The sequence below is a fragment of the Protopterus annectens genome, chromosome 5.part1 (assembly GCF_019279795.1).
Source record: "Protopterus annectens isolate FY-2018-M chromosome 5.part1, PAN1.0, whole genome shotgun sequence".
Classification (NCBI taxonomy): domain Eukaryota; kingdom Metazoa; phylum Chordata; order Ceratodontiformes; family Protopteridae; genus Protopterus; species Protopterus annectens.
Window position 1 is genome coordinate 539,666,990 of NC_056736.1, and position 14,312 is coordinate 539,681,301.

Genomic DNA, 14,312 nt, shown 5'->3' on the forward strand with positions numbered 1-14,312 from the left:
GGCTAAAGTATTGGTGTCATTCAAAGGGGATCCAGTGACTGTCAGCCTGGGATGACATGCTCGACAAGCCACGTTGCTTCGCTAGGGATGGCTTGCACCTGTCACCCTTAGGCTTTCATATACTGGCCAAGGCTCTTGCCACCCCCATAATGCCTTTTTTAGGCAAGGCTCAAAGGACAAACCCACCTCCATAGACAACCCAAGGATAAAAAAACTAAAGGTAATGCTACTCAATGCCAGAAGTCTAAACCTCAAGATGCACGCACTCGAGGCTCTCCTCAGTATGGAGAAAATCGATGTCTGTGCAGTAACAGAAACCTGGTTCAAGGCTCCTGAGAGCACCCCAGCACTACCAGGTTATAACTCATACCATGCTTTTCGGCCCCAAAACTCAGACCGAAGCACAAAATGAGGGGGAGTATCTATATTCATCAAAGATACCTACACCTCTAGGTTAGTGGCACTGCACAAAGCATCGGAAACCATCCATGTGCAACTAACAGCGGGCAAAACTGCCTTTCAGTTTGTAGCCTGCTACAGAACACCCTCCCTATTACAGGAACCCCACTTGGCATTCCTGAGAACACTGGAGAATATGAAGGTCTCTCCAAACACTATGTTATTGGGTGACTTCAACTACCCAAGCATTGACTGGGAAAACTACTCAAGCCCAAACACCCTTGCCCAATGGTTCCTTGCATTTATAAACTCTAACGCAATGGAACAACTGGTCACCACTCCCACAAGAGGGAATAACATATTGGACCTGGTCATCACCAACATAGGGACTCTATGTTCCACACCAGAGGTAAACCCCTCATTGGTAAGATCAGACCATAAACAAATTTCCCTGGACATCCATATCCCATCCCCACCCCCAGCCAAGGAAATTACTGTCAAAAATTTCTCAAAAGCCAACTTTGCACTTCTCAAGACTGAGGTGGAATCCTTCAAAGCCCCTGGGCCATAGGATAATACAGCCCAATCTGCAGAATCCTTTATAAATGCATTCTATGAGCACCTGCAGGAATGCATGGATCGTGCTATCCCAAATAAAACCAAGACTCACTCCTCCAAAAACAGGTCTGGTGGACCCCGGCCATAAATAAGCTATACAGCAGAAGGAGGAAGCTACTACATGACAGAGCAAAATCCCAAAAAGGGAAGGCATCTCTGATCAGTATTAGCAAGAAACTAAGATCCCTCATAAAATCATCAAAGGCCAGATACGAAAGAAAAATTGCTCTAGACACTAAAGATAATCACAAGGCCTTCTTCAGTTATATCAGGAACATGGGCGGAAACTCCCAGATATGCTCTGAATTGTTGCATAATGGTACAAAATATACCGAACCTACAGACATAGCCAACATCCTGGCAGACAGATTCAGTGCAAACCCCCCCTTCCCCCCCAAAGGAGAAAATGCCTATCCCAACTGAATGTAACCTCCCTGACATCACAGATGCACAGATGAAAGCTGCCCTCTCCAAAGCAAAAAACACAGCATCTATGGTGTCCCAGGCTGTGTCTTACACAAGCTCCAAGAAGAACTGAACCCTCACATTAAGTCACTGTTCAAACTTAGCCTTACTACAGGATATGTACCCAAAGAATGGTGTACAGCTACAGTGGTCCCACTCCACAAAGGTGGTGCCACAACGGACCCTGGAAACTATTGCCCCATAAGCCTGACTAGTCTGGTCTGTAAAGCTATGGAGCATATTATCATGGAACTCATAAATAAAGACATTGGGAGCCTCCAGACACTGGACCCTACCCAATTCGGCTTTGTTAAGGGCAGATCTTGCCTCTTAAACCTAGTTGATTTCTTTGAAACAGTTTCCAAAGCCATAGATGAGGGCAAGGTAGTCCACACAGCCTACCTGGACCTCACAAAAGCCTTCGACACAATACCCCACTCGGGTATCATAAATAAGCTTACCAGCTTAAATATCAACCCCTATATCACAAGATGGGTTGCAAACTGGCTCAGAGATAGAACCCACATGGTCAGAATCGCAGGTGCCATGTCTGAATCCAAACCAGTTACAAGTGGCATCTCACAGGGCTCAGTTCTGGGACCTCTCTTGTTCGGTATATACTTCTCTGAGGTTCAGGCTAACACGGGGGGATTATGGCTGACAAAGTTCGCAGATGACTGCAAACTGGGGGCCATAATCGAATCTCCAGCTGACACAAGCATCCTCCAAAAGGGTCTCACAGAGACGGATGCTTGGTGCCAGTGCCACGGCCTCAAGCTAAATGCTAAAAAGTGCATAGTCATCCCCTTTGGGAAAAACAAGGTGCCCACAAATTACCACATAGGTGTTAATCCATTAAGTACGGAAGAAGTAATTAAAGATTTGGGGACCAACGTAGATAGTAATCTCTCCTTTGATAATCACGTTGCCAAAGTGGTTAGAAAGACCTTCTATATAGCCCACCTTATCACAAAAGGGTTCGCATCTAGATAAAGAGAGGTCATTGTGCCCCTCTACTCATCACTCATCAGGCCCATAATTGAATACAATGCCCCTTTTGGGATGTACCTTACCCGACACCTGCAGCAACTGGAGAGACCCCAAAAGTACCTCACCAAGAGGATCATGGGCTACAAACAGATGTCCTATGCAGCTCGACTAAAGAAACTCCAGCTCTACTCAGTTGCTTACCGCCTACTCAAAGGCGATCTATGCCTGATGCATAAAGCCATGTCAAACCCAGAATTAATGGACATGCTCCACCTCAAAAAATCCAAGTCCCTTAGAGCTGCACGCTCCAGGGACCTAAACCTCAGCACAAAAATAAATAGGACATGCTGGAGGGACAGATTCATTTCCCAGAGGCTCCCCTCACTCTGGAATAGAATCCCAATTCATGTTAGACATAGCCCCTCGCTGACCCTCTTCAAGCAAAATCTGGACACGTGGATGGGAAATCGCAAATTCACCCCTGGGATCTCTTCTATGTCCCTGCTAGACAGAGGCACAGTAAACTAATCTTAAAAGGGTACCTTCTGTGACCTACTTTACAGAGTCACAGTAGGCTAATCTAATAGGGAGGCGGAAGCCAAATACACTCTGGCTAGGCTTATAAATGCCCTAGGGCAGATAGCCTAGTATCTACCTATGAACCTATGAACCTAATCAATGGTTAAAGTACTCTCTTGAATATGGAAATATTTCTTAGTAAAGGGCAATAACTTCAGTCATTAAAGCCAGCAATTGAATGTTAGGAATGCTGTTCTCCTAAATTAGTCAATGTGCTTTCAGACTTTTTGGTCAGTCTCTTCTCCCTGACATATCTTCATAAAGTGGAAATCAAAGAGGGGAGATTGTAAAACCCTGATTGTTCCTGGAGTCAAAGTAATCATAGAAACCTGCACGCCATTAATAAGTAACATTTCTCATTGTTCATCAAGGGTGTGTGCCTGTAATCATGTAGCTCCTTACACCATGTTTATATTCCCTACACCTAATGCAGATTGTGGTATTCAGGAATACTAATGATTTAACAACTCATTTGCATACTCAGAGCTCTCAGGCCCGACTCTGCACTATATAAAGGTAATCATGTAGCCAATCCCCTTTTATTGTAATGGGGAGACTGTTTGGATCCAGAAAGCTATACACTACTAAATAAACACAACTTTTGGAGAATTATCTACTTCCTACACTCCTGTATTGTCATGGTATGTTACTATTTCTTACACAATTCTTTTAGTGTAACATTAAAAGGTGAACTGCATGGGATTTTTCCTTTCTTTTCACATATTCATGTCTGCATTACAAAAAGTTCACTACAGAATGCTACATGACCTATATTTTTTGATTGTATTTAATTGCTGTTTTCTTGGTTATTGCAGATGAGTGTATTATAAATTTGTAGGAAGGTCTGGCATTTTTACCTTTGTTAGCAGAAAGAAAATGTGTTAATTTTTTGGATCTGTGCCTGATTGCCCTTTACAGCAGTGGAGATAGCATTTATAACAGTTGTCTTACATTTCTAATGCTACATTGTGATTTTTTTTATTGTTAATGTTGCAATGTATTATACATTTAAACCTGTTGATATTTGATTTAGATTTTTTTTTTGGGGGGGGGCGGTGTCCTAACATGTGCAGTCAAATTGTTGTGTGCATGACGGATGCATACATTCACACATAATTAAGTTCACTGCCATCCTGTCTGTATTACATGCTTAATTATGTGTCAGTTTTCTGTTTCATCTCATACAGGGATATGGCACCCAAGAAGAAATCTGTACCCCACAAGAAAATGAGGTCATTATCCAGGCCTTATGTTATCATAAAAAACGATAGTGAACACGCAGTAATGAATAAACTTTATTGTATTCATTGATAAAGGCTGAATAGCCGAAACCGGTCTGGATTTGAAGGAATTATAAATAAATAATCATTATTTCTTCATTACTGCGTGTTCACTATCGTTTTTTGCTGGTCGTTGGTGGTTTACATTGTTGGCTTGACCCTGCATGCCATCCTTGCAGAGCGTATGGTTGTTTGCTTATGTTATCATAAACATTTCTGTTAGGGAGAGGTAGAGGTGATGAATCTGCCCAAGACAGGCTACGGCAGCAGGTAGTCAATGATGTCAGTGTTGTTGAGAGCATGGGAGAACTCACTCGCAGATACAACACTGGCCAAGAGATATGATAACCTCTGAGCAGCATAGGGTGGCTATGAGAGGTACACCAGTTGCTGAAATAGAGGACTTGCTGTCATCTGTCGGAGATCCAGATAGCATGGCAGAGAGTTCTCACCGTATCCTTGACATTAGTGCTAATGTGGACAACTGACCCAGAGTGTCTCAAGGAGGCCTTCCAGATATATAAAAATGCAAGTGTCATTGTTATATCCTTATATGTGTATATCTTAGATTTATTTATTTTACATTTGTTGACCGGGTTAGTTCAGCTGAGCGGTTGGCTCGTTTTCAGTGGAGACCCGGGGAGAAAAGCTCCATGGTGAGTTTATAAATTTTACATACAAACAGTTAAGCAATCATCAGTAGCAACTAAACAAACTGTAGCAAGATAACATTTACAATAAGTCATATAGAAAAACACTCAGGTGCAATGAAATAAGGAAATAATGCATCATAATTCTTGTCAGTTTATATACAGTATAAGTAGAAAAGGAATAGTATGAGCATGAGGTGTTTAAACAGTGGGACAGAGGGGTAGAAGTTTATTATGATAGACAGGGGAGGAGAGAAAAATGAGGGAGAAGGAAATAGAAGGGAAGGATATAGAGGGAAAATGGGAATAAGGAATGCAGAGGGCTGATAGAGGGGGATGTATAAGAAATAGGGGGTAGGGTTGTTTCAAGGAGGATGACTATAGTGACAGGCCCATTTGTTTGTTAGGTATCTTTGAGTCGCTAGCTTGAAATGCTTGGTATGGTCAAGGGACCAAATTTCTTGGGGGAGTTGGTTCCAATTTGCAGCAGGGTTATAGTTATAGAGTAAACTTCCTGTTTTGGTTTTGGGTTTATAAATCTGTAGGAAGCCTTGGTCTGAGCTAAGTAGTGTCCTGTTTGGGGAATATTTTTATATAATAGATAGAAGGCTAGGAAAGAAAGATGGTAGCTAAAGGATAGAGTGGATAATTTGTAGTTGATGTAGTAGGAGCAAATGAGGTAATTCAAGCCAGTCCAATTGTTTAAGGGATAAGCAATGGTGAGATTTGTAGGTTTGGTTTGCAGCGAATCTGGCCACCTTATTTAGGTAGTTTCCAGTTTAGTAATGAGTGTGGTGTTAAGGTTTGTGAATAATTGACAGCTATAAAGCAGGGTGGGAAGAAGAAATGCATGGGAGAGAGTTATTCTGGCTGTGTTGGTTAAATGTCTTTTGTTGCGATAAAGGAGTCCAAGTTTCTGGTGAGTCTTTTTTATAGAATTGGCAACTTGGAGATCAAATCTAAGCTGATCGTCTATTATGACTCCCAGAAGTTTAGTGCTGGGTTCAGTAGTAATGATAGTGTTATTGCTTGATAGGATGGAAAATGTAGTTTTGAGATTTATGAGGTTTTTGGGGAGGAAGAGTAGGAGCTTAGTTTTCTTAGGGTTAAGAATTAATTTGTTATCACAACCCCAAGGGGTTGGGAGGGTGGCCTAATGGTTAAGGTGTTTGCCTTACAAACACAAGATGCAGGGTTTGAGTCTCACAAGGGATAATTGGCTAGGCTTAAAATGGCCCACAAGGGCAGTTAGCTTAGTACTAATTTATGAATTTATGTCTCTAGATGTCTGATATATATATATATATATATATATATATATATATATATATATATATATATATATATATATATATACCTATTGATAAGTGTGAGTCAGATGGCACAATCATAGAGAAATAGAGGAGGGTGTTGGGGAGGGAAATCCAACTGTTCACTAAGTTTTCTATGAGATCATTTTTAATCTGTACATTGGAAGCGGATGTTCTCTTTTTCTTGTTTCATTTGCACTGTGATATTTATCAGCCTTCTTTCCTTTCCCTTCTTCACATACAAGGACATCTGGATTGCAGGCTGCCAGCCCACCTGCACATGGTAAGCACACATTTGGTTATAGTTATTACTATACATAAGATGGATTCAGGTCTATATAAGTTTAAAATGTGTGTTGCTTTAGCATCTACTAGAGTTTACCATACCTTTCATATAAAGAAAACATGTGATCAATTTAATTCTCTATTGCTGTTTGATTTGTTTATTACTTGTTATCATAGATGATCCTAGCAGTGGCACTGTGAAACCCCTACTACCTTATGTCAGAGTATCATTAGCCTCTGATGATGATGATGATGCTAGCAATGAAGAGGCACAGTTTAGGGGTGCAAGGGGTATATCTGACACTGAATTTGTGGCTCCCACATCCCCTGCCCATATTTGTGACACAGTTAGTATGCCTATGCATACCAATGACATGGAGACCTCTGATATAAGACAGAATGAGAGTGACATGGTTGATCAGTGTGGCTACTGTGGTTACAGAGTTGGTAGCTTCTCCCTGTAGCCATCATAATGTCATGGTGCCACTTGAGAGTTGATGGGGGGCTCATATATGGCCTGCTGTCCACCCTTCTCCTGATGCTGGTGTGTCATTAAGTGCTGCCAGGCATATGTGTAAGGCTGTACGGGAGGCATGTTTCACCATGGCCTCAGAAAAGATAGTGCAACTAAACATCATGCATTTTGATGTGCATTATCCCCCAAACCATGTGGGCAACTCTAGGATGAACAGTACACTGGATGGCAGTGTCTGTGACAGAATGTCTGTTGGGGAGATTGGGCATCCCTGTGGCCAGACAGCTGCTACATCTTCTGGTGTTAGTGGATATAGCCATACAAGATCCCACTCTTGTAGTGACACTACATCCAGTGCTCCCTTAGTGATTGTGCTGTCCATACCTAGAAATGGTAGGCCACAGGCTCATAGTCCTGGATATAGTTGTGAGGAGACATGTCTCTCATTCAGGTACCACATCAACTTCTTGCCAGGGTCAAGGAAGTAGCAGAAGTGGTTCTCATGGTCAGGGTGAAGATGCTGAACTGACTACTGTCATGGCTCACACTTTTCCAAGATGCAAGGATATAGTGCTAGCACAGTAGCAGACATGCACATTGAAAAAAATTAACTTGCTCATAGCACCTCACACACATGCAAGCTATGTAAACAGTACTGTTGAGTGCTATGTATCTGTTGTTATTGGCCCTGACCACTGTATACCCTGATAGATACATGTGTTTGCTACTCGCACACACTCACTTCTTTGGTGTCACCCTCCTACCATCCCCCCTACCCTGTACAAAGGATGATGAACATGTCCTTGCGACTTAGTGTTGCATATATGTTTGATGCAGTCAGGTCATGCTAATGTTTGCTGGTTTATAAGCTTGCATTTATCAATATGTATTGCAGAAGAAGTTTTTGATTTCTTGTTCCTACTCATTTGTGAATGATTGCTTCTACAGTTGTTGAGTCTCATTATATTTCAGTTATGATTGTAAGTAAAGCAGTGGAAACATTAGGTACTTCAGTCTTGTTTCTTTGTATGATTGTGCAAATGAGGGTATAATTGAGCAGTTCAATATTTCATAGACAATAGTCAATTAAAACGCTTGATGCACAGTATTGATTCTAATACGTAACTGTATATTGCACAAATCTGACATAGGAGATATCACTGACATAACTGTACATGTCAGACAAATGCTCTGCTTAGGGGCGTATACATATTTCCCTATGACAGTAATCAGTTACATAACTTTTTTTTCTTTACAGGTTCCACACTCACCCTGTCATTACTGCAGGTACAAACTGAGTCCTTGGGCATTGTCCCTGTCTGATACTAACAGAGCGCAACTATTACATAGTTAAGTAGAGGCTGTAGAGTCTGACAGGAATCAATTTTCCTAAATGTATGTGGGTGGGATCTCAGGCTTTGACCTAGGTAGTGACTGTGTGTGCTATCCTTTGCCTCTTAGCCAGAGCCAAGTCATACTGTACATGTCTCCATCTGCCATCACCATCTGCAGCTGGTGGTTCTACTTCAGACTCCTCATCAATACCTGCTGCTGCTGCAGGCACTGCCTGTGGTCCTGTCCTTGAAACTGTGACCCTGCCCCTTGCTGTCCTGGTTGAAGCTTTTTCCTGAGAATGATATTGTAAAACGTGGCATAGAGTGTAAGTATTTCAGTGGAGGTTCCTGAGTTGTACTGCAGTGCACCTTGTGATGTGTTTAGACACCAGAACCTTTATACAAGCAATCCAAACACACATGCTATGCTATTTCTAGTTTGAGCATGGGCCTCATTGTATCCTTTTCCAGTGGGGTTGTATGGGTTTCTCATGGGTGTCATAAGCCAGGACTCTACTGCATAACTTGCATCCCCCATTAGATGCCCTGGAGGAATGTCATCCCTAGCAACTTGTGTACAGCTCACAAGTGTGTCATATGTGTGAGTCATGGCCCCCAAACCTTCAGGGAAGTGTTCTATTGCATAGAATTCCTGCATTTTTTTCTCTCTCGTGTGGGTGTGTGGAAAAAGATACATGAACCTTCACATGTACTAGCATTACATTTAAAAACTGATGCAATATTCTTGAGGCTGATGCCTGTGGAACCCCTAATATATCCCCTGTGAGTCTCTGGGTCTCTGGAAAGTACCAGTAGCTACTATACATAATGCTACACATAACTTTGTTTTCACTGGGATGGGTTCTCTACAATTTTCCTGGGGCTTGAGGTGAGGGTGGCAGAGGTTACATATTTCCTCCAGTGTTTCCCTATCCACCCTATATCTCTTCATCAATTTCTACATCATGCAGTCCAAGGTAAGTCAAACAGGGTCTAAATGCTTTTCCTCTTCTTGTCCAAGGTCTGTCAGCAGCAGCATCAGCAGCATCACCCTGATTTAAAGCATGTTGCACATAGAGCATATTAACAGCAGCATCAGCAACCCCTAACATGCATTTTTTTTCCTAAGTGTAACCATGTCTGTATTCCAAAGAGTTTTGGCGTACAGGGCAAAAGCCTACACTGAATGTACACAATTGTTTTATAGCTCCCTGAATGGCTCCGCCATATTGGATTGGTTTATTAGCATGTACTTTGACTGTTTATGCTGTCATTAGCATATTCTGCCATTTATCTGAGGTTGGTGGCCCTACATGTTGTACAGAGCTGTTTAATGAATACCAAATAATGAAACTAATGTGTTGGTGGAGTGGAGCACTGCCAATATGACAGCCGCACTTCGTGTAGCCGTAAATTAATCCATCCCAGTATGCTGAATGCAAAAATGACAATTATAACATGGTATATTTTTGTGGTTTACCCAAGTAAGAGTCCTGTTCGATTCTCAGCTAAAGCGGCTTCTGTGTGGAGACATGCGTGAATGGGCGTACCTTTGTTGAAGGTTGTGCGTCAGGGCTGGCAACTCGGTACGTAAAAATCTACTGCCAATCATTAGCGGACCGGAGTTCCGCTGTGGCGACCCCTAACCTGGGAAAAAAACAAAAGAAACAACAACTTCTAAATGTTCCCATACTTTGCCACCTTGGCATAAATAACTGCTACAGGGTCAGGTTTTGTTTGTATGTGATATTGCCCTGGAAAATATATTAAGTAAGTGAACAAATAACCATAACCATGTAAAATATCATCACTTGGTTTCTGTACAGCATCCCATATGTATCTCTGAAAGAGTTTAGACATCTGCAGCATTTGCTTTAACATTGTCAATTAGTTTTACCATTCCTAGTGTCTTGCAAACCACACAACGTAAAATATTAGAGAAATTCTCCTATTGGAAAATCTGAATATTTACTTTCATACTTAGGTGCTAACTACTGGCAGAACTGGTTAACAATGTACACACAGCTATTTCCTCAGTACCAACTGTGCCCAAAGGTTTAGAAGCTCTTCAGACTATATACTGCATTCAGCACCTGTATTAAGTTTAAATTCCACTTTTTGACCATTTATCCTCACTATTTCTTTCCAACAGTCTACTCTGCATTGCTGTTTCACAGCTTCATATACATTTTTGTAAGTCACAACACCAATTCCTACAATAATCAGTTAATTTTTATATTTCTTTTCAACAATGCATAACATACTTTAAACACAGTAATTTTGCACTTACACAATTTAGAGAAATCCCCTTTTATAGTAGATTGTGCAGAACTGATTAAAAACAGGACATTTCTATCAGACTTGCATCCACACCTACTGTAACCTTGAATTATTACTGGGTGAGCACCCCATACTGGGTTTTTTCTTTGTTACAATACCCTGCCTCACAAATTTCTATTTAAGATACATTATTTTTACAACACACCCTGCCTTTACTTCTCATTTGTCAAATAACTTGACTTATACTTCATCTTATGCATTTGTCTTCATCAGTTAATAGTCTTAGCTGTGTTCTAGTAATCTCATCTGATCTACACACATCCATCTTTTGATAAGGCTGGGTCTGCTTTCCTTAAAAGCCTGCCCATTGATTCATCATTTCTTAGGTCACTAATTATTCTACTTTTTAATAACGTATCATCCAGCTCACTAATTCATAGTCTTTGTATCTGCTTAGTAATACAAGTATGCCTGGCCTTCTTAGGGCCATGTATTTTTGTAAAGAATGAATGTCTAATTGATGGCAGTTTTTTTCTGGGCTGACAATAATTATTGAATTTATCTCTAAAAAAAAGTAGAAGAGTTAAAATACCTCCATGGCTTCTTCACCAGGGACATGCACAAATGCAGCATGCTAAATCTTTTCAGATTTTTCAACTAATACACTTGCAGTGCAGAATAAATAAAATGTTTGAATCCAAGACTACCAGATGTTCATCATATTGATCACTGCTGCAGTAGCCTTAGCTTTGTGGTTTATATCTTTCCAAAGATATAATAGCCAGCCAAGTTCCAAAGCTTCAGGACACCTTCCACACACCCAAACTGTCAAGCAGTTCAAGCTGAGCTGATTAAAAGACAAGTACGAACACAAAGCCCTTCAGAGCATTATTGCCACAAAAGAGTACACTCCTCTGAGGCTTCTGAGGATCAACAGTCAGCTTGTGCTTTCCTTAGCTGGCAGATACGTTCTCTTTGGGGGAATAGCTTCCATTTTCTTATTTTTACCGATATTTTATTACTTTTCCCTTCAGGAAAGTTATTTTAAAGCTAGAAGTGTTGTTTTTTAATGGACTGTCTCAAGACAGTAACATACTTCTAAATAGAGCACTCATTTCTGCCAGTTTAAAAATAGTGTTATCGAACTCATACAATATTTTCTGTGGGAAATTGTGTTTATTTTAAAGTTGTGGGGCTGCCATAGTGTTTGAAAGTGCTTTTTGCTGTGTTTTCTGTCAAAAAAGTAACTTTTGTTGACAAGAGTTTTACTGGCATTGTTCCTTGTTTTCCTCAGGATAGAGGTACCATTTTTGGCTTGACCATGGAACAGATTGTCATTCCTATGTCCTTCTTCCAACCACAGAAAGAAAAAGTTAAGCAAACCGCCTTTGCCACCACAGTAGGTTAGCAATATGCCTCAGCCACAGGTGGGTGACTGTGCTGTGGCCATTTGTTGTACCTCAGGCCACTCAGATCATTCATCTTTTCCCCAAATCCCTCTGGTGTAGAACCTATAGCCACTATGAACCAGTGGTTAGCCACATCCTCTGCAGCCATTGGGGTGTAGGCAAGGGAGAACTACTCTTGTCAGTCCTGGGAGATGGAATAGGGAAGGTTTTCGTGTTGTGTCAGAATGCTGTGCCTATCCTAGGCGAATAGAAGCTGCCATTAGTAACATGGTTGCCCCCCATTTTACCTGTCAAAAAGAAACAGAAAATCAAACATTTATATACTCCTCCTCAAATTTCTTTGGATAGGAGTAGTTTACTGGGATTGGCTCAGGGTTTGATTCAAGCTATTGATCTTTCTTGTAAAGTAGTTTCTGGTAAAAGACAGAGAGATGCCTCCTTTCCTGAAGTGATTCAAGATTCTGAATCTGAACAGGAAGATGCAAGGAAGGATTCAGGGCTCTTCAGACTCAGAAGAGAGGTCTCTTTCTGATTCCCCATGTGGGTGTTTTTTTCTTTCTTTGAGACTATTGCTAAAATGCCCCAATGTGTTCAGTGGGAGAACAATGTTTCTCAGTCCCTCAAAACATACTATGAGTTGTTAGAGAAGGATTTTCTAGAACCTACGCCCATTCATCCTGTCCTGTCTCTTAGAGGATGTGTGTCTTACTGCCTGTAATTTTCCTGATAGTCAGCCAGCTGTCCATAAAAAAGCAGATAGGATGCATAAAGTTCCTCAGTCTTTTAAATTTTTATACACTATTGCCAAACCAGACCCAGCAGCTATAGCCTTAGTTGACACCTCTGCTGCTAAGCAGTTAGTTAATTCAAATCCTTTCTAATAAGGATGAAAAAATATTGATAGGTATGGGAAAAAAGTGTATACTTCTGTAACTTTACATTTCAGAATTTTAAATTGTTAGGCTCATATGTTAAAGTTTATTCTGACCTATAGAATGAGGAATGTTTTATCTACACTTTTTGTGAAGAAAAATCTGCTTTATATAACTTAGTTTCTTCTGTTGCACAGGTCACTTCTCTTTTTTGCTGTGTGTATGATTCTTGATACTTCTTCCAAAGCTATGGCCACTTGTACAGTTTTAAGGAGGTTTGCCTGGCTGCATTCTCAGAACCATCCAGATGATAAAAATGTGATTTAAAGTGTTTGACCCCTCTGCTGCAGAGGTAATCAGAAAGTTTGATGAAAGATTGTTCAGCCCTCCTTTTCCAAATTGTTCAACAGATTTTCTTTCTCTTCATCCGATTTCAGCAAAAAGCAAACAAACAGTCTCAACAGAATTCAGGTAAACAAACATTTAAGAAGAAATGGCAAGAAGTTTTTCGAAAAGAAGTGACAAACCTCCCAAAACCAAGGACAGTCCAAGTCTGAATGACTGTTCAAAAGACGTTGTGACCCCCCCAACACACACACACACACACACACACACACACACACACACACACACACACACACACACACACACACACACACACACACACACACTCTGGCCCTCTTTCTCTTCCAGAAAGTCTGAATCTCCATTTTTCTCTTTGGCAGCAGATTGTTTCAAACACATGGGTTCTGAAAATTATTCATTGGAGTTACAGATGGCAGTGGGAGGAGATTCCTCCTTTCCAGGTGGTGATTTCTCATCCTAATGATCAGACTATTTTATTTCCACCTGTTCTTCATCACATGCTGCCCGAAAGAGTGATAGAACCAGGTCCTTGTTCTCATTTGGGGAAGGGGTTTTATTCAAGGATGTTACTAGTCCCAAGAAAGAAAATGATTGGAGACCAGTTCTGGATCTTTCTTTCCTAAACTTGTTTGTGATAGTGCCTAAATTCAGAATGATGTCACTTCACAACCTATTGCCTTTTCTTCCTCTTTCAAGTTTCCTGGTAACACCAGACTTAAAAGAAGCTATCACGACATTCCTATTCATCCAGATGTCAGGAATGTCATAAGGTGTTGTATGTCTGGATCACATTATGAGTTCTCTGCCTTACCCTTTCGATTCTCCACTCTACCAAGAGTGTTCACAAAGTGTCTAACCCCAGTTATATCTCATTGCAGGCTACAAGGTATCCACATTTTCCATATTTAGAAGACTTGCTTATCTTTGCAGAGCTTTTTTCAAAATGTCAGTAATCTCTCTCTTGAGTGGCAGATCTCTTGCACAGGGTGGGATTCCAAGA

The 14,312-nt window shown here is 40.9% G+C and overlaps 1 protein-coding gene across 1 annotated transcript in view; it reads left to right on the plus strand.

Annotated features, from left to right (window-relative positions):
• Positions 1-14,312, plus strand: part of LOC122803519 (stomatin-like) — a 219,763-nt gene that overhangs the window by 52,171 nt on the left and 153,280 nt on the right. The window lies entirely within an intron of this gene.